This window comes from Vanessa cardui, chromosome 18 (assembly GCF_905220365.1).
Source record: "Vanessa cardui chromosome 18, ilVanCard2.1, whole genome shotgun sequence".
In the NCBI taxonomy this organism is placed as follows: Eukaryota; Metazoa; Arthropoda; class Insecta; order Lepidoptera; family Nymphalidae; genus Vanessa; species Vanessa cardui.
This window is the reverse complement of record NC_061140.1, coordinates 10,796,985-10,819,634: the sequence shown is the minus strand read 5'-3', so window position 1 is coordinate 10,819,634 and position 22,650 is coordinate 10,796,985. Positions and strand designations below refer to the sequence as shown.

The window sequence follows — 22,650 nt, the reverse complement described above, 5'->3', positions numbered from 1 at the left end:
TGCAGTCCACGACACCGTACGGTACCCTCTGATGCCTCTCACTGCTATGACCCTCTGCGGCTTTCGCAGCAGAGCCCGATTTTTAGCGGTGAGGGCGTCTATCCAGATCGGGGCACCGTACAGCGCCATCGACCTCACTACGCCGGAATAAAGACGCCGGCATAGCGACCCCGGCCCTCCCACATTCGGAAGGAGGCGACCAAGAGCGGCAGCGGCGTTGATGAGCCTTGGGCCGAGATGAACAAAATGCTGCCCGAAGCTCCATCGTCCGTCCAGGATCAGGCCCAGATACTTCATCTGGGGCTGCACCTTGATAACCGTCCCCTGGACGGTGATACTCGCCCCTCGTGGGGATCCTTTTCGTGGACCGTGAAAGAGGAGGGCCTCCGTTTTGGATATGGAGACCCTCAAGCCCAGCATTCCCATGCGGTCCACGGTGAGAGCCGTTCCGACTTCGGCAAGGCGAGCCGCCTCCCGGAAGTCCCGTCCAATCGCCGTGACGAGAGTGTCGTCAGCATAACACAACACCCCCATCCCGGGAAGGACGGGAGCCCGCAGGAGCCAGTCGAAACCGACGTTCCATAGAATTGGGCCGAGGACCGACCCGATGTGGAACGCCGCAGCCCACTCGATGCCGGACGATCCTCCCATCGACCCCCGCCCAGAGGATCTCCCTGTCCTGGAGGTACGCCTCCAGCAGTCTCCTCAGATAGGTCGGCACCCCATGGTATCGGAGTGCCTCCCTTATCGTCTCGAAAGGGAGACTGTTGAAGGCGTTCGCCACGTCAAGCGACACAGCCAGGACGACCTGCCCCCGGGCCACCGCTTCCGTCGTCCGAGTCTTCAGAGCATTCAGGGCGTCGACTGTCGATCGGCCCGCCCTGAATCCGTACTGCGCCTCCGAGAGACCCGGACCGACCTCCTCGAGGTGTTGAACGAGACGGGCTGCGAGGACCTTCTCGAAGAGTTTTCCCGTCTCGTTCAGCAGTACAATTGGCCTGTATGCCGAAGGGGAATCCAACGGCCGACCTTCCTTCGGCAACAGGACCAACTTCCCTTCTTTCCAAGGCTTCGGAAACTGCCCGCTGCACAGACACTCGTCGAACAGCTCCCGAAGCCTTGCACCTAGGTATTCCAGGGCGTCGCACAGAATACGCCCTGGAACCCCGTCCGGACCCGGCGCCGTCTTCCTGGCCCTCAAGCGACCGAGGGCCATCTCCATCTCCCGCTCCGTAATCAGTGGTGAAACCACTGGGTCTTCGGTCACGGAGCGGGGCGCCATCTGCGGAGGGACGTGCTCGCCTGGATGGGGGAAGAGTTCCCCAACCAGGCGAAGGAGGAGTTCCGGTGGCATCGTCTCGATGAAGGGGGCGCCTTGGGTGCAAAACTTCCCGCGTACACCGCGGTACGGGCGCCCCCACGGGTCTCGATTGAGACCCGACAGAAGTTCCTCCCTGGCCTTCTCCTTGGCCTTGCGTATCGCCAGCTGCAGCTCTTTTTTCAGCTGGCGATAGGCGTCCAGCAACTGTCCCTCCAAATCCGTGTCGAGGCCGTTGCGTCTTCGACAGCGGACGTAGGCCCTCCGTGCCCGACAGCACGTCGCCCGAAGGTCGGCGATTTCGGGCGACCACCAGTATACGTGTCGGCGCGGAACTCTGCGCCGGGTCCGAGGCATGGCCGCATCGCAGACTTCCTTGAGTGAACTGCGCATCCGGCCTGCCAGCTCCTCTGCGCTGGCGCCCTCCCTCCTCGCTGCGGAACCCCACCGCTGCACGATTGCGGCCTCCTTGACCAGCTCTCGATCGACCTGGCCGAGAGACCACCTCGGCAACGTGGTCGGCACCCTCTGGGGTTCCGCCGGCCTGCGAGAAGTGGAGATGGTGGGATGTACCGGTGATCCGATAGAGTCTCCACCTCCTCCTCCACTCTCCAATCAACCACTCTGCGTGCTACGACAGCAGTGGCGAACGAAACTTCCACCACGGAACCCCCGTGATGGCGAACGCAGGTGTGAACCTGTCCCCTGTTGAGAAGGGACAGGTTGGAGAGCAGGGCCCACACCTGGACGGCCCTCCCTCGCGGATTCGTGACAGGGTTACCCCAGGCACGCGACTTCGCGTTTAAGTCGCCGAGAACCATTATCGGTTTCGGCGACTGCCTGGCCACCGCAGCTCTGACCAAGCCGAGATAGGTCTCGAACTCAGCCAGGCTGCGGTTAGGGGAGAAGTACGTCCCGACGACGACGTACTCCCCCCACCCCACGACTACGTAGCCCGAACCCCTTTCGATGAGTGAGAGGGGGGGCCCCGTTCCGCTCCTCGTGAGGACCGCTACGGTGTCGTCCAAGTCTCCCAGCCAGTGAGGTAGGGGAGGGACGTAGTAGGGTTCACAGGCCACCGCCAGGTCTACCTGCCACTCCGCCATGGACTGCAGTAGAAGATCCTGAGCCCCGGCGCAGTGGTTGATATTCGTCTGAAGGAAGCTGAAGTCTGCGCTCATGTTGACATTGCAGCTTCCTCCTCAGCCTGGCGTCGTCCGACGTTATTGGTAGTCTGAGTAGCGAGGGCCACCTTACATTTCGTGATGGGGGGGCTACATTCTTTAGACCCCATCACGTGCCCGGAGGGCTTGCCGGCGTCTGCGCATACTACGCAGCGCAGCTTCCCGGTACATGTAGATGATTTGTGTCCATCAACGCCGCACCGGTAGCAAAGGCTTCCTCGTTCCGCACTGAATGGGCAGAGCAACCTTGTATGGCCTAGACCCATGCACTTGCAGCAGCGCAGAGGGCGCTGCTCCATCACGTACACTCTGGCCGAGCTCCACCCAACCAAAAGACGACCGGTGTCAGCCAGCTTTTTTGCCGCAGTTATTGGACAAGACACGAAGACCATACCCATGGAACCAGGTCCTCGTGAAATATCCCCGCACCTTACCGTTTCAGCGGGGCAACTCCCCTCGCGAACGACTGCGGCCATAATTTTATCTTTAGTGACGGAGTCGTCTAACCCTGTCACCTTGATGTCCACCTTTCTTATGGGGCGAGCAACGTTGGCCACTCCATCCAGCACCGTACGGAGCTTGTCGGCTAGTTTCTCTGCCTGTTCCGTCTGTGCTTTCGGCAGCTCCAACACTGGCCCCGTCGCTGAGCGTCGAACTTTGAGCCCACCATTGATCCCAAGGTCTTGGAGTTTCACGCTCTGCTCAGCGCGCTCCAAGACCTGAGCATACGTGATGCCTTTCTTCTCCGCTTCCGGCTGCAGAGTTAATACCACTGCAGCTGTACGAGGCGCGGACAGCTTAGGCTTAGTTGCTTGTCCTGCCTTAGGCCCCATAGGCGCAACTGTGGTGGTTGCAACAGTCGGAAGGGAAGCCGGCTTTCCATTCTTTCCCTTTTTAACCACAGTGGACCAGGACACCTCCTGGACCATCTGTGGCGGAATTATCTCCGACGTAGGCTGGACGCCTGAGGGACCAGCAATAGATGCCGTCGGAACAGCAGGTGGCGCCTGTTTCGGCGGTGGAGCAGGCTGGACAGCCTGCGTGTAGGGCGTAGCAATCTGCTGCGCCGCCTCCCGCCTCTTATCCGCAGCTAACGGAGGGCGATGTATTTTTGCGGGAGGCAACCGTTCCTCTAGTGCGGCAAACCGTGCGTTGATCATGTCGCCGACCGAAGAAATTATGGAGGCTTTAAATCTCTCCATTTGAGCATCCTGTGCCGAGCCGGAAGCATCACTTGCCCCTGCCACCTTGGTCCGCATTTCTGCAAACTCGCGGCGATGAGCCTTTACCTCGGCCTTGAGGCTGTCCACCTCTTTGCGCAGGCGGCCATTATCGGCACGGAGCTTTTGCGTCTCCTCGGCTTCTGTCCGAGCTGCTAAGGCGTCTACAATGCCCTGTAGTGCAGCCGCCGACTCCTTCAGCCTCTTTGCAAAGGCACCTTTTAAATTGGTGGACTTTTGGGCCACCTCCAAAATTAGGGCTGCGCTTCGGCCAGCTTGTGCCCGGAGTTCCTCTGCTCCCATCTTCGTGGGATCTTCGGTGTGTACATCCGAGGATGAGGATTCCTCGGAGTCCACGACAACCTGTGGAGCGTCCTTTCGAAACGCCCGACTACGCAGGGACCGCTCGAAAGCCTCCTCTCTGGCCTCGCTGGCCTTGGCTTTCAGCTCAGCCTTTGCCCGAGCGAGGCCACTACCCCGTCCTTTCGCGGTTTTGCCGCGAATCGCAGGCTTGCTCTTCGCAGCCAACCTCATCTCCGTCTCCGTTTCAGAGTCGGAGTTATAAATAGCAAGGCCCCCATAAGGCCGTTTTCTACGAACCAGGGCGTCGGACGACAACTCAGTGTCGACGTCCATCGCCGAAAACGAAAAACATCTATAAACAAAACAATAAAACAAACGAAAATATTTATATACAATAATAAATATTAAACTGAAACAATTAAGATCTAAAAAGATCTATTCCACAACAACAATAGGACCAATCCTTAAACAAAACAAGTGTCCGATAAACAAAGCCAATAGTCCAGATGTTACGCGTCAGAGATAACGAAAACCGGCAAGCAGGTGTCGTTTTAAATCTTCAATCGTAAAATCTTATCGCACAATTCAACACAACCTCAGTCGACGACGTCCGAACGTTGAATCTCATAATATCAGCCATATCTTGATTCATAATATAATCTATTTTATCTAATTTAATTGAGCAATGCGTATACAGACATATACGAACCTCAATAATCCAATTTGTCATACGAAATTCGCTACCGTTTGCAAGCTTGGCTCAATTTTCGTTCCTCAAATTTTTGATTAAGGACGAATGTTAATTGACTAATCGTAGGCTGATACGAGTGAACAGTAAAGGGGACACCGTGATTGAAATTTGATTGTCATTGCGAGTTTTAATACAATTTTCATTAGTTTTTTGTTATCTAACATGTTTCTTCTCATTCTTCTGCAATCTGTGAGAGTGATTTCGTGAATAGGGACAGAAATGTATAATTTAAAGTCCGGGAAACGCGCGCCTTATTTGACCAATTAGTCTGCAGTTCTATAGTTTTTTTTTTTTAATGATTTAAGCGTCTTAGGACTTTTTAGATGATTTTAATTTTTTGACTGCAACAACAACGAATATATGTTAAGGGTGTCAAGTAAAGAGGTCACAAATGACACGCACTAAGTATATTCTAGATTACCTTCTCAGAATAGTAATCCAGAATAGAGATGACTAGATGGTGATGGAACTGTTGAGGAATCCAAAATCCCACAAAGACTAGTAACACAAAGGAACGCTAATAAACAAGATAAAGTGAAAGTTAATTAAGTGGTTTTATTTGTAGAATCGGATGTCCCATTGATTTGTAATTCATAAATGCATGATGCTGAATGGCGAAAAAAACAAGCACATGGAAAATATAACATTAAAATTATAAATATGATTTATCAACAGCACGGAAAGCACGTTCGTGTAGAAATAATAACAACACAAAAAAGCAATTATTGTTCATTTTTTAAAATCGGTATGATTTAAGGAAACTTTACATTTTATGGTCCATATCGTAATTTTTTACCTTTGCTAGATACGCTCTTTTGTATGTGTTATCTATAGATAAATATTTTAATCCAAAGTCTAGCAATATTAGGAACGACTGATAAAATTTTCTATGAAGACCTTCTCAAAGAAATAAGTATGGCAAAGTTAAATGGACATGTAGGAAGACTTAACTGTATCAAAACAAATTTCTATTTGAAATTACCTGAATCCCCTTCATTATCAATTGTATCAAACGTTAGAATGTTTTATTTACGCAAAACAAAGGGTCAAGTAAACTGGTCTTTCTGTCAATATATTTCCACTTGTCTCGAAGTTAGCGGAGTAACAGTCTATGAAAGTACGTTAATCCTCGCGCCTGATCACACGCCAGTCGTGTCGGATTACCGTTCCATCAGACTGGAATAAAGAAATAGAAAGCACACAGACCTATTTGAATATCTACTCTGTGGTTTAGTCTTTGATATCAAGCATCGTTATATAATTATAACGCCCATATACGCGATATTGTCTAGCAAATAATAATAAAACGAAATAATGTACAAACATAAAATTTGTACATTCTTTTCGGCCCATTTAATCCAAGCCTTTGTGAACATTTTACATTTTCGAAACTTCACTGTTTTTTGATAGCTCGAATAACAACGCTTTCAAAACTACAACATTTAGAGCACGATTTATTCACAGTTTATTGTTAATGTGTTATTAGGTTTTTGCTTTGTTTTTATGAAACAAAACAATATGTGTTTTTTTTTTAATGAAATTTCGGTACATATTTTTATTAAATACTTTTGTAACAAAACTTTTTGGTACACTATTTTTTTGAAAATAAAAATGAATATATACTTAATTCAAATATGCTTCTACAAACACATTTGAATCGGCATATTGTAGATCTGTATTAAATATAAAACAACTTTGGTTCTGAATGCAAATTCTTTCTAAGTAACCGGCAAGAGACTACTCTAACATTTGAATTAATAGTATACCTCAGTTAAATGAGATAAAATTAATAATGCGAAATATTTATAAAAAAGTCTTAATTGTCAAAATATTTTATATCATCATTAACGTTTTTTTCTTTAATCAAAGTTTTCAATTTATGAATTGGCAAAGCTAAAATGATCATTATATATTGATGTTTTTATTAAGATACCATTTTTTTATTGTTAATTTTACTATGCCGAACTTATTCCGCATTATTGTGCTTCAATTAAAAGGGTGAGTGAGATAGTGGAATTCCAAAAGACAAATATCATGACAAATTAGATTAGGGTTGGTGTTGCATTACCGTAAACAAATACTGTCACAAATAAGTCAATACTTTTGACAGTTCCAATATCTAGCTTAGTTAAATTTTCTTACATCTGCTGTTTTTTTCTGCGTTTTCGAATGCTCGATTCCTGGAATTGTCGATATGACGTCACAATGACTTGATAATGAATTATAATAAAAATAGATAATTCATTATCTGAAATTTATTATCTGAAAAGAAGAAAATGAATCGCACAAGTGTAGAAAAAGAAATTTTTACGCTGAGTCTCTGAAAATAACCACGTAAACATTTATTAATTAATTAAACGATTTCTTAGTAAGTGATGAATTTTGATGCGGATTAAGCTTTAATATATCTGACGTCTGACCTAGTTTCACTATATTCCAGTTAAATGGTAATCTGTGAAATAGTTAAGGTACATAATAATTAATTATGTTTGAAATACAAATAGCGCTATATAATAGCAAAATGAGTGAGGTCTTCGCTTAAATATCAATTATGCGCATTTTTTGTGTACATACGTAATCCAAATACAAAACTGGGATTTTTTTTTAGATTATAACGAATAAAGACCTTCTAGCTTATTTCGTCGCTGCTCCAATGTTGGGTAGTATAGGAGGCAGATTTTCATCCGAAAAATGTAATACAACAACAACAACAACAGCCTGTAAATTCCCACTGCTGGGCTAAAGGTCTCTTCTCCCTTAGAGGAGAAGGTTTGGAGCATATTCCACCATGCTGTTCCAATGCGGGTTGGTGGAATACACATGTGGCAGAATTTCTATGAAATTTGTCACATGCAGGTTTCCTCATGATGTTTTCCTTCACCACCGAGTACGAGATGAATTTTATAATTCATCTCGTACTCGAGACAAATTAAGCACACGAATCAGCGGTGCTTGCCTGGGTTTGAACCCGCAATCATCGGTTAAGATGCACGCGTTCTAACCACTGGGCCATCTCGACTCTAAATGTAATACAATATCTATATATATGAATGCAAAATACTACTCACTGATTAATCAAAAAATATCATAAACTATAACACCTAACAACTTGAAATTTGGCAGTTAAGTTTGTTATAGGATGTATACCGCTAAAATAATTGGCTTCTATTTCTCGAATCTCACACCTAAGGGTGTAAAATTGTGAATTGAAGATTGTGTTTTAAAAATATCGCGCGTTTAAGCCGCAGGATCAGCTAGTAATATATCAATGTAAGACATTATCGACAATGGAGAATGTCTTCCACCACCTTTAATGACGATCTGAAAAATTTCAGGCGGTACTTCAATATTTTGGAGTTTGTTACCAAGGCATCATTATTTACAAACATATACGCCAGCCACAGAACTAACGAGATGATTGATAATATTAAGTTTATCAGCTTATTAGTGTTCAATAATTTAATTAATTACACATAACATAATCAACATAATATCTTTCAGTAAACAACGTAAGTGGGTACTTCAGTCAACGTAATATTGTTCGCGAATCATATCGTTACAATGAGATATTTATTTCTGTAAAACCATTAGCAATTTATTTAACGTCCTTAGTATTTTAAATTCTAGATTCTCATTCATATTTATAACGATTTTTATTTCCTTACTATTTTTAATTCAAAATTTTTATTCACATTTATAACGACGAACGAAAAAAAAAAAAAAAAAATAACGATTTTTATTTAATTACAACTCATAATGATTTAAATAACATTGCATACTAGAATTAATGAATGAATGAATGAAAGCATACCAAAACACAAAATGAATGAATGAATGTATTGAATGAAAATATACTTTATTGTAGACCACAAACAGAAATGAAGAAAGATATAGGAAAAGTAAGTTAAACAAAATTAGTAAAATAAATAAATAAATATTTAAGAGTGTTGTACAATGGGTGGACTTATGGCTAATTAGCCATCTATCTCTTCCAGACAACCCAAGAAACATATTTTATTATAAATTTTATAGTCAAACTTTTCCTCGGTAGGTTTTATGTGTGCAACACATATTTGGTATCAATCTTGGTAAGTTTTGATATTAGTTGGTGGCTTAGAAACTGGCATTTTATGGAATATTAACCATTCCTTATATGCGCCATCAACCTTGGGAACTAAGATAATATGCGTTATCCTTGTATCCGTAGTTGTACTGGCTCACTCAACCTTAAAACTGGAACTCAACAATACGGAGTACAGCTATTCGGCGATAGAATATCTAATGAGTGGATGGTAGCTGCATAGACAGGCTAGCTTAAAGCCCTACCACTAAGGTACCGCCCATCCATCAGATATTCTACAGATAAGCAGCAATACAGAGTATTTGAGTTCGTAAGTCATAATAGTTCCAAAGATTAGTGGTGCATGATAATAATTATCAGGAAAAATTAATATTTTTTCGATATCACTGCCTATAATCAGTAGTAATCATTTACCATCAGGTGGAAGATTTGTCAGTCCGCCTACCTAAGATATAAAAAAGTATTAAAACGACTAGAAAAACATAAAAACTAATTACACACTAACAAGAGAAAAACAACAAGATTAAAACCAACAAAACAACAATTCACGTAGTACTTTTTTGTTTATTTTGTGCCTTTACCACGCTGCTGTCGTGCGGGTTGGTGGATACACATGTGGCAGAAATTAATTGAAATTAAGCACATGCAGGCTTTTTCACGACGTTTTTATTTATCGTCTAGCAAGATGAATTACAAGCACAAATTAAGCGCGTGAATCAGTGGTGCTTGCTTGAGTTTGAAGCCGCGATTATTGGTTAACACGTAGGTTGCGGAATATTTTTTTTTATTTCTTTAGATTCCTACGGTACGGGGTACTTTTAAAACATCGTATGAAAACTATCATAATACCGGTACGGTATTGAATTTTTTTTCTTTAATGCGGTACATGGTCAAAGAGACCCCATTTTAAGTAGGTACACCAAAGCATTCTGTTTTCAATAGGCATCATATAAGTATATCACTTTCATACAGTATATCAATTAAACGTTACGGACTCCACACGGCAGCGAAATCTATGTTTATCTTGGCCGCACCGCAAGGGAGACTCATACGAGGCGTATTAGACCTTGTTCCGCATTAAACGTGTTAAGATATGTTATTTCCACTGGCCCATAACAGATTAAAATGAGTTATATTTAATTCATTCGCTAAAACGAAAACAGTTTAGTTATATGCATTGTATTGAGAGCAGGATCAAAAATATGCGCAAAGTTTTAACTCAATCGGTTTACAACAATTGTTTTATATAAAGCTTCCACTGGCATCTGAGAGAAAGAGGGGCGAATATGTAAAGTAACCTATGTGGTAAGCCAGGGTATATGCTATCTCTATTCCAAATTTCATAAAAACTCATCGAAGCTTTATAGTACGATTGAACAACAAATTTCCAGACATACAAATTTGTTTCATAAGTACGATAAACTTAAAGAGTATTATGAAAATAGGCTGTGTTGCGATTAGTTCGGCTTGAATACAATTTAATAACATAATAGTAATACGAACCGTGGACGTTTAGTATGTTTATAGATTAATTAATAATATTACGTTAATTTAAAACATCTTTGTATATTCCATTGGTGTTTATTTATCACCTTAGATTAAAATAACTATATGTACATTATTAAATACGTATGTACTTTTTTTAGTCAGTAGTCTAAAAATAAAATTTCATGTTTCTAACTTAAACAATGTTAGATTTTCATACAAATTTCAACACCTATTTCATCCCCTTAGGTAAAAGTTCAAAAATTCCTTCGTTAGTATGTATTTTCTATGTTATTTATATATATAGATAATAATTATAATGTCGAATAAAATTAAATACATATTTTTCAATTTTAATAACATGACATAGCAATTTATTAAATATTGGCTTGTAATAAAAAAATAAAACTTACAAACTACAAAAGATAAGTCTAAGAATTCTAAATTCGAAATTAATTTCCAAGCGATTAGTTTCGTACTAACGTTTTCTATGAAGTACACAAGTGTGTAATTTAGCTTTACGTATGATCGTTAATCGATGTCCATTGTGCTCGGCCTCTAGAGCCCCGTGGCTCGGCGAATGACAGGTTAATAACACTAAATCAAGAATGCTATGCTCATTCGAGGGTTAATAATCGTATATGAAAGTTTATTCGAATAATTGGTTATTTTATTTATTCGAATAAAATGGGACTACCGTTCTCGAATATTGTTTTTTTATTAATAACGATTAAGTGATTTGAAAATGATGTGAAGTTATTAAGTGGTATTATTTGTAGTCGACTTCTCTGAGGAATTATATTTTCATATGAGCGGATTTGGATGTTTGTTTTTAAGACGTTGGTACGAGTAAAAATTTAAAGAATTTTATAAATATATTGTACCTGTAAAGTTTTATTTAAGATTAATTAGATCATGTGTAATGTTTGGTTTTCATCTTTCATTTTTTTTAATAACACTCTTGGGAAAATAATTAGCAGCCAATGTTTTTTTTATGTATACATCAAGAGATTAATTTCAGAAAAAAGGTTGCATAATTTTGTCATAAAATTTGAAAATCGAACGCAATATTAAACACACACTTGAACAGAAAAATCAAAGACAATAATAAAGATTTGTTCGTAAAATAAAAAGGGAATTTGTCAGTCAATAGTACGTATTGCCAAAAATTCCGCGGTCAATCGTAAAGTTGGCAGAGCAGAAGCAAAACGTTCAATCAGAAGATGGTCCACGTTCAATTGGCTAGTATTCAAAATGAATATTTCGATTTACATATTTTACGTATCCAATATTTTATGGTACTTGAAAATTGCTAAAGTTACTGCTACGACTCGATGTCTTTATTGGTGTATATATTTATTTATCGAAAGTGGTTTGGTTTTGAGACTATCGAACACTTTTAGCACAGCAGAGATGGCCCAGTGGTAAGAACGCGCTCATCTAAACCGATGATTGTGGGTTCAAACCCAGGCAAGCACCGCTGATTCATGTGCATGAATTATAAAGACAAATTAATGTCTTTATAATTCATCTCGTGCTCAGCGGTGAAGGAAAACATCGTGAGGAAACCTGCATGTGACAAATTTCATAGAAATTCTGCCACATGTGTATTCCACCAACCCGCATTGGAACAGCGAGGTGGAATATGTTCCAAACTTTCTCCTCAAAAGGGAGAGGAGGCCTTTAGCCCAGCAGTGGGAATGTACAGGCTGTTGTTGTTGTTGTTGTTGTTGAACACTTTTATTTAATAGAGGAAGGGGATTTTTGCACGCCCGCCTGGATAGATGCCCTATTCATCATATATTTTACCACTAGACGAAAAAAATTAGTAATGTTACGCTCTGGAGCTAGTGAAACTTCATGCTTATGGGACACCGGCTCCAAATATAACAATAATTATACCTACGTTGTATAATCGTAAATCGACTTTTAAGCAGTCTAATATTTTTCATTTCATTTTACCTAGGAGGACTCTAAAAAATATAGGCAGGCAGGCAGGCACTGCTGAACATTCACGTGCTAAATTTTATATTTATAATTCGTCTAACACTTGGTGGTGAGAAAAACAATGTGTAGAAACCTGCATGTATTTAATTTCAACAAAATTCTATCACATATGTAATCATGAAACCGCATTGGATCAGTTTGGTGGAATATGCTCTTAACCTTTTCCTCGAAGGAAAAGGAGGCCTTAGTAAAGCAGTGGGAAATTGTTTGTTGTAAATTGATTATTAATAGATAATATATAAGAGTAGTGTAAGGGTAGTTTGGATTAAACTAGCAACATTGATATCGCTAAACACCTAGTAGACAGGTAATCTATTAAAAACATTTATTTTATATGTGTTCTTCAAGACTGCCATATCGTATTCATTCTACGTTAGGTTTGATTCGTATTAATTTAAGTCCAAAATGTAAGGAATTTCTATTTATAACAACTTATTACCATTTCTGAACAGTAAATAGATATTCTGCCAGCCTAAAATGATTTGTATTTCCCTGTATTTCAGTGAAAGTTAGATAAAATTGATTTAATAGGAACGACCAATTAGCTCTTATAATTAGTATCATCATTCAACGAGTCATTATTGACCCATTTATTTGGGTCAGTGCCGTGTCAAATGTAACAGCCTGAAATGAACCCACTGCGAGATTCTGGGATAATTCTAATTTTAGAAGAAATTTTCTTAAAATGTTATCTTAACCGAGCACAGAATCAATACATAGTATAAAATGTAGTCGCTTTCTCAGTCCCTATATCCCTATGTATGCTTAAATTTTTAAAACTACGCAACGGATTTTGATGCATTTTTTTAATAGATAGAGCAATTTGAGAGGAACTTTTTTGTATATAATACAAGGATAATATAGTAAAGAAACAGTGATAATTTTAGAAGTTTGTAATGTGATGTCGTAAATAAACAAAATCGATAGTATATTTAGTATCAGTATTGAACGCGTGTGAAGCCGGGGCGGGTCGCTAGTTCATTAATAAATACAAATGAAGCTCCTTAAATTTATACAAGCCTGAAATTGAACCGGAATTTTTCGATTAAAAGTCACGTCTTCTCGTTTGGACCTATTTGGCTCTGGATGTTCGTACAATGTAAAAATTTTACGTCTTACATTTTATCAGCGCTGCACATTCATAGCTGTGAGAATATATTTTTCTTCGAATCACCCCATTTATCCAGACACAACGTATGGCCAATTGCAAGTTCTAACGCCTTTCTTCGTCAAATATATTGGGTTCTACAATGGGTAACAGATCTCGAGCGGTCTTGGAAGCTTGCTCCTTTCTTTGAACAAGATGCTAGGAAATAAGTTTTAGTGTCAATATTTGTCAAGATTTATATTAATTTTGTTCACTGTACCTTGTAGAAATGAGTACTTTTTGTGTTGCTTTTTACACATCACAATTATCGAATTCCATTCCTTTATTAAACAGAGACAAAAAATATTGCGTTAAATTTTTGATAGTAAAAGTAAAATTACCATAGTAATTATCGTACGGTACAAAAGGAGCACAATGATGGATTGGACCTAGTTTTATATCTTTTTGGGTTATTTTTTGTAGATCCAAATAGCTTTTATAAATAACAAATGTGTTGTATTTTGATAAAAAATTCACATAGGTTTTTCGTATTTCGTTAGTCCATTCAATATGAATAAAAAACCCTTTGCCCTACAAAAGGTAGAGTAGTAATTATTTTGAAATATCTCGTCATAATAGTTTTTCTCATTTTTTTAATAATATTAAATAAATACCTGTCAAGGAGGAATTATATTTTTAATTTAAAATAAAATAATTTACAAAAAAACATATTGACTTAAAACAGACTATAAAAATTGTACACAAAAAATATATGAGAATAAAAACAAGGGGACACCCGGATTTGAACCGGAGACCTATCGATCTGCAGTCGATTGCTCTACCACTGAGCTATATCCCCTGTGACAAAACCTTCGAAAATGAAGTTGAATTTATTGTAGGAGGCTTTCATGAACTTTTTCTTTTATCCTTTATTTATTTATTTCATGCATCAAATTGGGAATATTTATGAAAGTTTTATATGCTTGTACTTTTATTCAATACTTTTGAGGCTTAAAAGGTTTGCATTGTTTATTTGAATTTTTATCTCACATTTATACAAACTTTTATGGTTTTAGCAGGAATTGATTATTCGTACTTCAATTTAAAGGTTATTAAAAAGTAGTTTAGTAGTAATTTGGTTTATGTTAGTTTCGCATTTGCCGATGTTGGAATATAAGCTTACTATTATATAAGTAAATAAGGAAAATAATAAAAGTATGTCATATAGCATAAGCAGTTTTTTAAGTAAAGAAAATTTCATATTTTCGTAAAAAAAATTATAAATAAATATCCCCACTGCAAAACAATGTCTTATATAACTTTAAATAATATGTCCTACTTATATAAAAATACACTATAAATAAATGTGCAAATTACTTCCCTTATCATCAACAGAATGATACTTCCTACATCTGCACTTTTTTTTACAGTCAATATATTTAATTATTTGTCTGTTAACTTGATTAAGTGATATAAAAATTCCGACTCCGAGATCTTTGCACATCTTCGATCGATTCTGGAAAATCTGGATGAGTTCTTTTCTACAAATTATTGGTGCTGCAGTTTGAAAGCTTGAGAAAAGCTTGTGTCAAATTGATATGCCATTAATTTATATGTCAAGCTAATTTACAAACGGTACCTATGTATATTGGCAGAGGTGATCTCTTACCACCAGTTGACGTCTTTGCCAATCCCTAATCGTATTATAAAAACAAGACATCAAGGAAACATTGTCTAATTAATCATTCCTTCCCTAAACAAGCGAGGCGTGAAGAGGCATCTTGGAGGCCGGCATAGCGAGGGCGGGTACTGCAGTTTATTATTTCTGACTGTACTGGCCGTCTTCTTGGACTCCACTACCACTTAGAGGTGGAGTCATATGCTTAAAGAACCGTATATACGTCATTGTTATGTATTCCTTTATTAATTTATAAAGCTCTTAATATTACTCAGTCGAGTCAAGTTATTATTTCAAGTTGTATTGCTTAGACCTGTAGGTTAGTCAGACATTTTTGTAATTTACAATTCATTATATATGTGCTCTTACTTGGTGCTCTTACTTGATTTGTATTACTGACATTGCTGTTATATATTATAACATTAATTTTTATAGTAATGAACAAAAGGTTTATTTGTACCTTGGTTCTATTAATAGAAATGAAATTAGACCAAGGACTCGACCCTTCCTTACATCGTTCATAGTTTGTTTTCATTACATAATTTTTACGTTTTTCTAAACTTTTAACGAAAAAATACATCAGGTTTTTTTCATATTAATAATAAATTTAAAACGATATAAATATACAGTTTAGAAATAATTTTACCTTAGGCTGTAGCCTAAAAAATAAACGAATGCTAACCGCCATTTTGTTTTTAAGCTACCGGAGAATAAGTTATGGGAGTGACTTGTGATTTATTAAGGTTTTTTTAATGGTACGAATTGGATTTGTAAGAGTAATTAATTCAATTTGTATATATGTAGAATATTGATGTAATTAAAAGTACCAAATATAAATTTGTATTTTTATTTTTAAGCTTTTGCCATAGACTGTCCGAAGTAGTCCTAATTTCGCGAAACGTTACATAAATTACACGTTACACAAAATTATAAACATAATCATATTAACACAAACATATATTTTTTTAAAATTGCAACATAATAATCTTTCTTCTTTCTATTGACATCGAAGTTCTAAACGTATCTTCTTATGGAGACGTTTACCTCGTTTTACTTCTTACAACAGCAACGTCAAACCTCCATTCTTCATGTCATCCTTCAAGTAATTTTTCTCAAAAATTCTCAGTAACCCGAAATCATGAACTTGGGAGTGTGTGTTTCCCTTGCCATCGAAAGCTCGTGGTCTTGCGCCTAATCTCATCCCGATCGTTTCAGATTTGCCATACCATTGGGTTATGACAGCTATAGATTAGAGAAAACCTACCACTTAACCCATACACACCCACACACTTGTACAATATAATATGTCTTAGTTGAATGCTCTTAAAGAACCGGGATGGTCCAGTGGTTAGAACGTGTGCATCTTAACCGATGATTTCAAGTACTAGCCCAGGCAAGCACCAATTATACACCAGAATATCCTCCAAACCTTCTTCTCATCGGGAGAGGAGACCTTAGCTCAGTAGTGGGAAATATACAGACTGTCAATGTTTATAATTTATGATATATAATTGGTCTGCCATAAGATTGGATGCTATGACCAAAATCGTTTGGGCGGCATCAATATCAAGAAGAGATTTGAAGCTTAATGTTGTCTTAGATTTTCACGATTATTACACATTGAAATAAAACTAGTTTTGACGGATTTAAATCGCGTATATTAATTATTTTTATCATTAATTATTTTTTAAGTGCTCGAAACGTCGGGATGATAAAAATAATTAATATACGCGATTTAAATCCGTTAAAACTAGTTTCATTTCGATTTGGAGCTTATTTATCTGGATATGATCCATATTGATCCTTGTAGATTTTCCTTTCTTAACCATCGAGCACGAGATAAATATGAATACAAGCACATTACTTTTTAACTAGATTTGAACCAGTTCAGATTCCCAAGCTACATCTACTGAGCAATCTGTATTTTATATCTAAACTAACTTATTGAAAATTTTCAGTATTTCGTAATTCAGTTTCATTGTTATATATTTACTCAGAACTAGACTGAGAATTCTTGAGGGCCAAGCAAACTGAGCAAGTGCATTGAAAACTTTTCACATACTTTAAACTTACGGACTACGTAACTTGAACGGGTCAACAAATTCTCTTATTCGTATATCAATTTTATGCTTTTTAAAATGTAAGTGTTCATTTCGAGCAGCATTGTTCTGCACGAACGCAATATATTATAGTCAGTTTAAAAACAAAAATATAATAGTAAACTATTTTCATTAAATTCAATGCTAGTTGTGTTCCGTGGCTTTACGTTAAGTTTATATTATATATAAAAATGAAAGTAACAGTCTGTAAGGTTGTTGATTTAGGACCTCCCCTCTATTTAGAGATCCCGTGGCGCCCACCGAAAAGACGGAGCGGGTACCGGGTTTTTAGTAGGTATTCCAATGTACCTAGGCGCACCCGGCATCCAGGTCACCGGGTAGTCCCACATACCCCACTTGTATCACGTGGGGGAAGCGCGTAATGCGATTTTCCAGTGAGAAAAAAAGAGAAGAGAAAGAAAAATTCCTCAAGATGTATTCTTTCACTGAGCGAGAAATTATAAACGCAGGAGAAATCAGTGATTTTTGCCTTAAATCCACAATAATTTAAGATTTGATCCGATCAAGATTCACGTGGTATGATCACTGAGCTAATAAGAAGACCAATAATCAACCAGCAATCAATTATGCAATAGTAAATAATCTAAAGCACGGAAAAATTAAAAAAAAAATAAAAATAAGTTTTACCTACTATCGTGAACTTCGATTGATCTTAAATCTATTTTTACCTGACTTAAATTATACTTACTTATATTATTTGGTATACATAAATTTAACAACCGTTTTCAAGATTAGCCTGGAAAAACATACAAACAGCTCGATAAAAAACAGTTGTTTTGGTTTTGCTAGTGCAATAGTCATATTAAATAACTTAAAATGGTAGTTAATTTGACTTTAATTTGTCAAAAAATACTACTACATATAAACATTACATTAATATCATAAACACATTTTTCAACCGACTTCAAAAAGGAGGAGGTTATCAATTCGTCTGTATTTCAGCCAAGAAAACCCTACAGTATATCTATCATTAAACAACGCGAGAATACTTTAAGAAATATATTTCTATAAATTACCTTTTATACGATAATCAATCAAAGGGCTCTTATCACTTCTTTCTTTTGAATGTTGAGGCGCGTGCCCGTGGCTGACACCGGCTTCAAATATAGCAATAGTTACAACTACATTATATAATCATAAATCGACTTTTAAGTAGTCTAATATATTCCATTTTATTTTACTTAGGAGGACTCTAAGAAATATGTTGAATACGCAATTATTTTTATTACTTTTTAGTGCATATTTATTTGTTTTAAAATAGTGTTTTGTTTGAAGTCGGTTTTTCTTTTTGTTAAAATTTTTATTTATTTTTAAATATATTTGAACATTTCTTAACTAATGTTATATAATGGAACAAGATATTTAAATTACCTATCGTACGGGGTATTACCATAATAACAACTGTTGATTTTTTTATGGCGATTTAAACAACCATTTGAGGGTGTAAGACATTATTCACCTTATTTTTAATACTACTATTAAATTGCATGTTAACTGCGAACTAAAACCCTAAGAACTCGTTTACTTTATCCTCCATAAATTATAGACATTAAGATATTTAAAATAACACTTGTGGGTGCACGCGAGACTTCGCGTTCATTCAACATTTTTTTTTTAATTTCGAAAGGAATGCTGTTTTATTTTGATATAATTTCATTCAGAACTCACCCGGCCAGTAACTTGCTACTAAAATTAATTCTTTGTTATGTCGTAACAATTTATTAAATTGCAATCCAGAATCATCTTTAAACCCTTCATAACAAGACTGTATACCAATATTTTATGTCCCATAATCACTGGGACATAAAACCTTACGCTATTAATATGTAAGATAATATACTATATACATACATATTATTCGATACAAGATTTTATAGATGATAAAAAGCGTGGAGTTAATACCCGTTGGCTTCCAAGCAAGATATATTAATTTAAATAATTGTATTAACTAACATGACATTGTATTTTTTAAATGTTAGAAGAAGAGTAACTATTGAGTTTCTTGTCGGTTCTTACTTACCGAACCAGAGGTAGCTTCTCTTAATTTGACAAAAAAAAAATAACAGAAAAAAAAGACCCGCTGAGTTTCTTTCGCCGGTTCTTCTCAGGTCAGGGTGTTCCTTTTTCCGAACCGGTGGTAGTGTTTATTTGACAATCAATAAGTAAGTGTAATGCTTTTATATTGAATAAAGGAATTTGAGTTTGAATTTGAAAAAAATTGTAAACTGACGATTAAAAAGTGCTTGTTTACAAGCACTTTTTAATAAAGTCAAATTTAAATAAAGTTAAATCAAAATAAAGTTTATTCAAGTAGGCTTAATATAAGTATATATATACATATATACTTATATAAATGTGCCAGTATAAATATAAATAAATAAATATAAATATGAGACAATATCACATACATTACTCTGATCCCAATGTAAGTAGCTGAAGCACTTGTGTTATGGAAATCAGAAGTAACGACCACAAACACCCAGACCCAAGACAATATAGAAACCTCAGAGTGTCGTACCCATGAAAACCGGTGTACACACCACTCGACCATGGAGGTCGTCAAATATGTGGACGCATAGTATATTTTTATAAAAAAATGTTTACAACATCAGTTCGGATGGGTATACTTGATAAGGGTAAGTAGTTACCGCCCATAGGCATTGTCAGATTGTGAAATATTAATCATTCCATATTGTGCCTGCAATTAGATTGACTCAACAACCATTCGAAGCGAACAAAGTAATAGAAATTATTGGTATTTGGCGATTGAATAATTGATGAGTAGGTGGACATTTTATACCACTAAATCCATTTCCATATTAATACTCATACCATACAGAACAACTCGAATATGTGTATTTAGTGTTAATACCTTTTTTAGAAGTCAGTTTATGTAAATGGGCTTTAGGCAAGGAAATAATATGTGTAGAAGTTCCTTATCAGCCATTCACTTTTATTCTTGTATTTTAAGGGGCCTATACAGGCAGCCTGTATGTCAGTCCCGTCATTACACGCTAAATACAATAAAAAAGAGCACTAATTTCATTATAAATTCATATATTTTAAATGCTGAAATACTGGAAGGCTTACTAAGAATATTATTAAAAGCACCAATATTAAATAAATTTTCATTAAGTTCGTATTTTAGTGTTTCTCTCAAACATTAGTGTATTTGGATTTGAAGGTGGAACCCAGAAGATTGATAGTGAGTAGGACAATTACTGTGAATACACATATGGAAATATAATAGTCGAAATCAGTTCAATCGAAAATTAAGTAATTAATTGGTGCTCATTTCTAATTTTATGGTACGTGTATATTTAATTGGTTTTATTAATTTATATATGTCGTTGATTACGAATAATTATTAACTCAGATGATTTTGTTTTATATGTGAGGTGTGAACGCCGTGACATAAGGAGTCGTTGGTTCGTTTGGATCGTTGGTTCACGCAACTGTGATAATTACTGTTAAATGATATACCTACTTTATAATTTGTTACTGCATATAATACAGGGATTGTCATAATTGTTATACTGTATCTTTATAATAAAATGCCTGAGACCTACGCCCTGAACCCTGTACCAGAATATCCTACTGATGACGAGCCTGCCACTTATCTATCACAGCCGCCGTCATATTTATTATATAATAGTTAGAAAAATTCTCGTCGCTAGTTATTGATTATGTTTAGAATTTGAAATGCAATTTGGTTTTTTATGTGATATTGTATCGACTTTTGTCTTACTAAATATAAAATACAATCATCATAACATCTTAAATATCGTGGTTAGTATTAGGAAATGCCATTTGGTGGCATATTTCCTCATCTCTCTCTGAACAATGTAGAAAAGGATAAAAAAATCATTTTAGCCGTCTGATTTTTCCTCCGATGGAAACTTTCACAAAATGGCCTATCCATTCAATAAAAGCTGCGTAAGAGGATTCAGTCAATCTGCAGCGTATGGTAAACAAAACATCGCTTCGATGCTTTGATACATCAAAATGTAAAAAAAAAGGATTCCTACAGACGCAAGACAAATATTTCAAGAGGCATTTTATCCTAATACTCCTATTAAGGAAGATTTCTTGTATACACGACGACCTCCGTGGTCGAGTGGTGTGTACACCGATTTTCATGGGTACGCCACTCCGAGGTCCCGGGTTCGATTCCCGGCCGAGTCGATGTGGAAAATTCATTAGTTTTCTATGTTGTCTTGGGTCTGAGAGTATGTGGTGCCGTCGTTACTTCTGATTTTCCATAACACAAGTGCTTTAGCTACTTACATTGGGATCACAGTAATGTATGTGATGTTGTCCAATATTTATTTATACATCACCAGGGAGGATGTTCGAATCAACTTCGATCATTTAAATTGAATTTATACCATTGAAAAATTCTCCGTAGATCAGTCATAAATTTAATAGTGTTATGATCCTCAGCAAATACCGAGAGCTGAGCAGCCTGTACTTGATCTCTTCCTGGTCTCATGGGATTGCTGCACTATTAGAGTAGGAAATAAAAAGTCTGCTTAGGAACCAAAATATTTGCCTACATAATTCTACGTTGGTTACAACATCTTTTTTTATGGAATAGGTTGTCAGACGAGCATATGGGCCACCTGATGGTAAGTGGTCACCGTCACCCATAGACAATGACGCTATAAGAAATATTAACTATTCCTTACATCGTCAATGCGCCACCAACCTTGGGAACTAAGATGCTATGTCCCTTGTGCCTGTAATTACATTGGCTCACTCACCCTTCAAACCGGAACACAACAAAACTGCATACTGTTGTTTAGCGGTAGAATATCTGATGAGTGGGTGTTACCTACCCAGGCGGGCTTGCACAAGGCCCTACACCAAGTAAACATCTCCATTTAATGGTAGTTATTTCAAATAATTGTATCTGAAATGCCATCAGCGTAGCGGTGCCACGTACCGAGTTTTAATTTAAAACTTTTAATTGACGAATTGGAGTTTATCGTTCTCTTTTGTTAATTCTTAATTCTATTTTTTTTTATTTATATTTAAGCGTATAGTTAGACTGTCAAACGGTATCTTCCTGATGGTATTTGGTTACCACCGCTCGTTTGTGTGAAAATTAATTATTACTTACGTCGTCAATGGCAACCTTGGATATTAAGACGTATTTTCCCTTTTACTATTAGTTATACTGGTTCAGATATATAATCTTGGACTTACCCTTATCTAAATCTGCAAGTTTTTACAATAGTCGAATATTATGAATATTTTAAAATAAGGAAGTTAGTAGCTTCACTTACTATATATAGTTTGTTAAATGACGATTCAAAGGCATATTTTGATTTTGATACTTTCGAACGCTTTTAGTTAATATATATTTAAGGCGAAATCGTCGTCTGTTTGTTGTTTGCCTATTTGCATTTTAGAG

At 37.4% G+C, this 22,650-nt stretch overlaps 1 non-coding gene across 1 annotated transcript; it reads right to left on the bottom strand.

The window, feature by feature from the left end:
* Positions 1–14,223: 14,223 nt before the first annotated feature.
* Positions 14,224–14,295, bottom strand: Trnac-gca. The gene has a single exon. It is a non-coding gene; the product is annotated as a tRNA-Cys (tRNA).
* Positions 14,296–22,650: the final 8,355 nt, after the last annotated feature.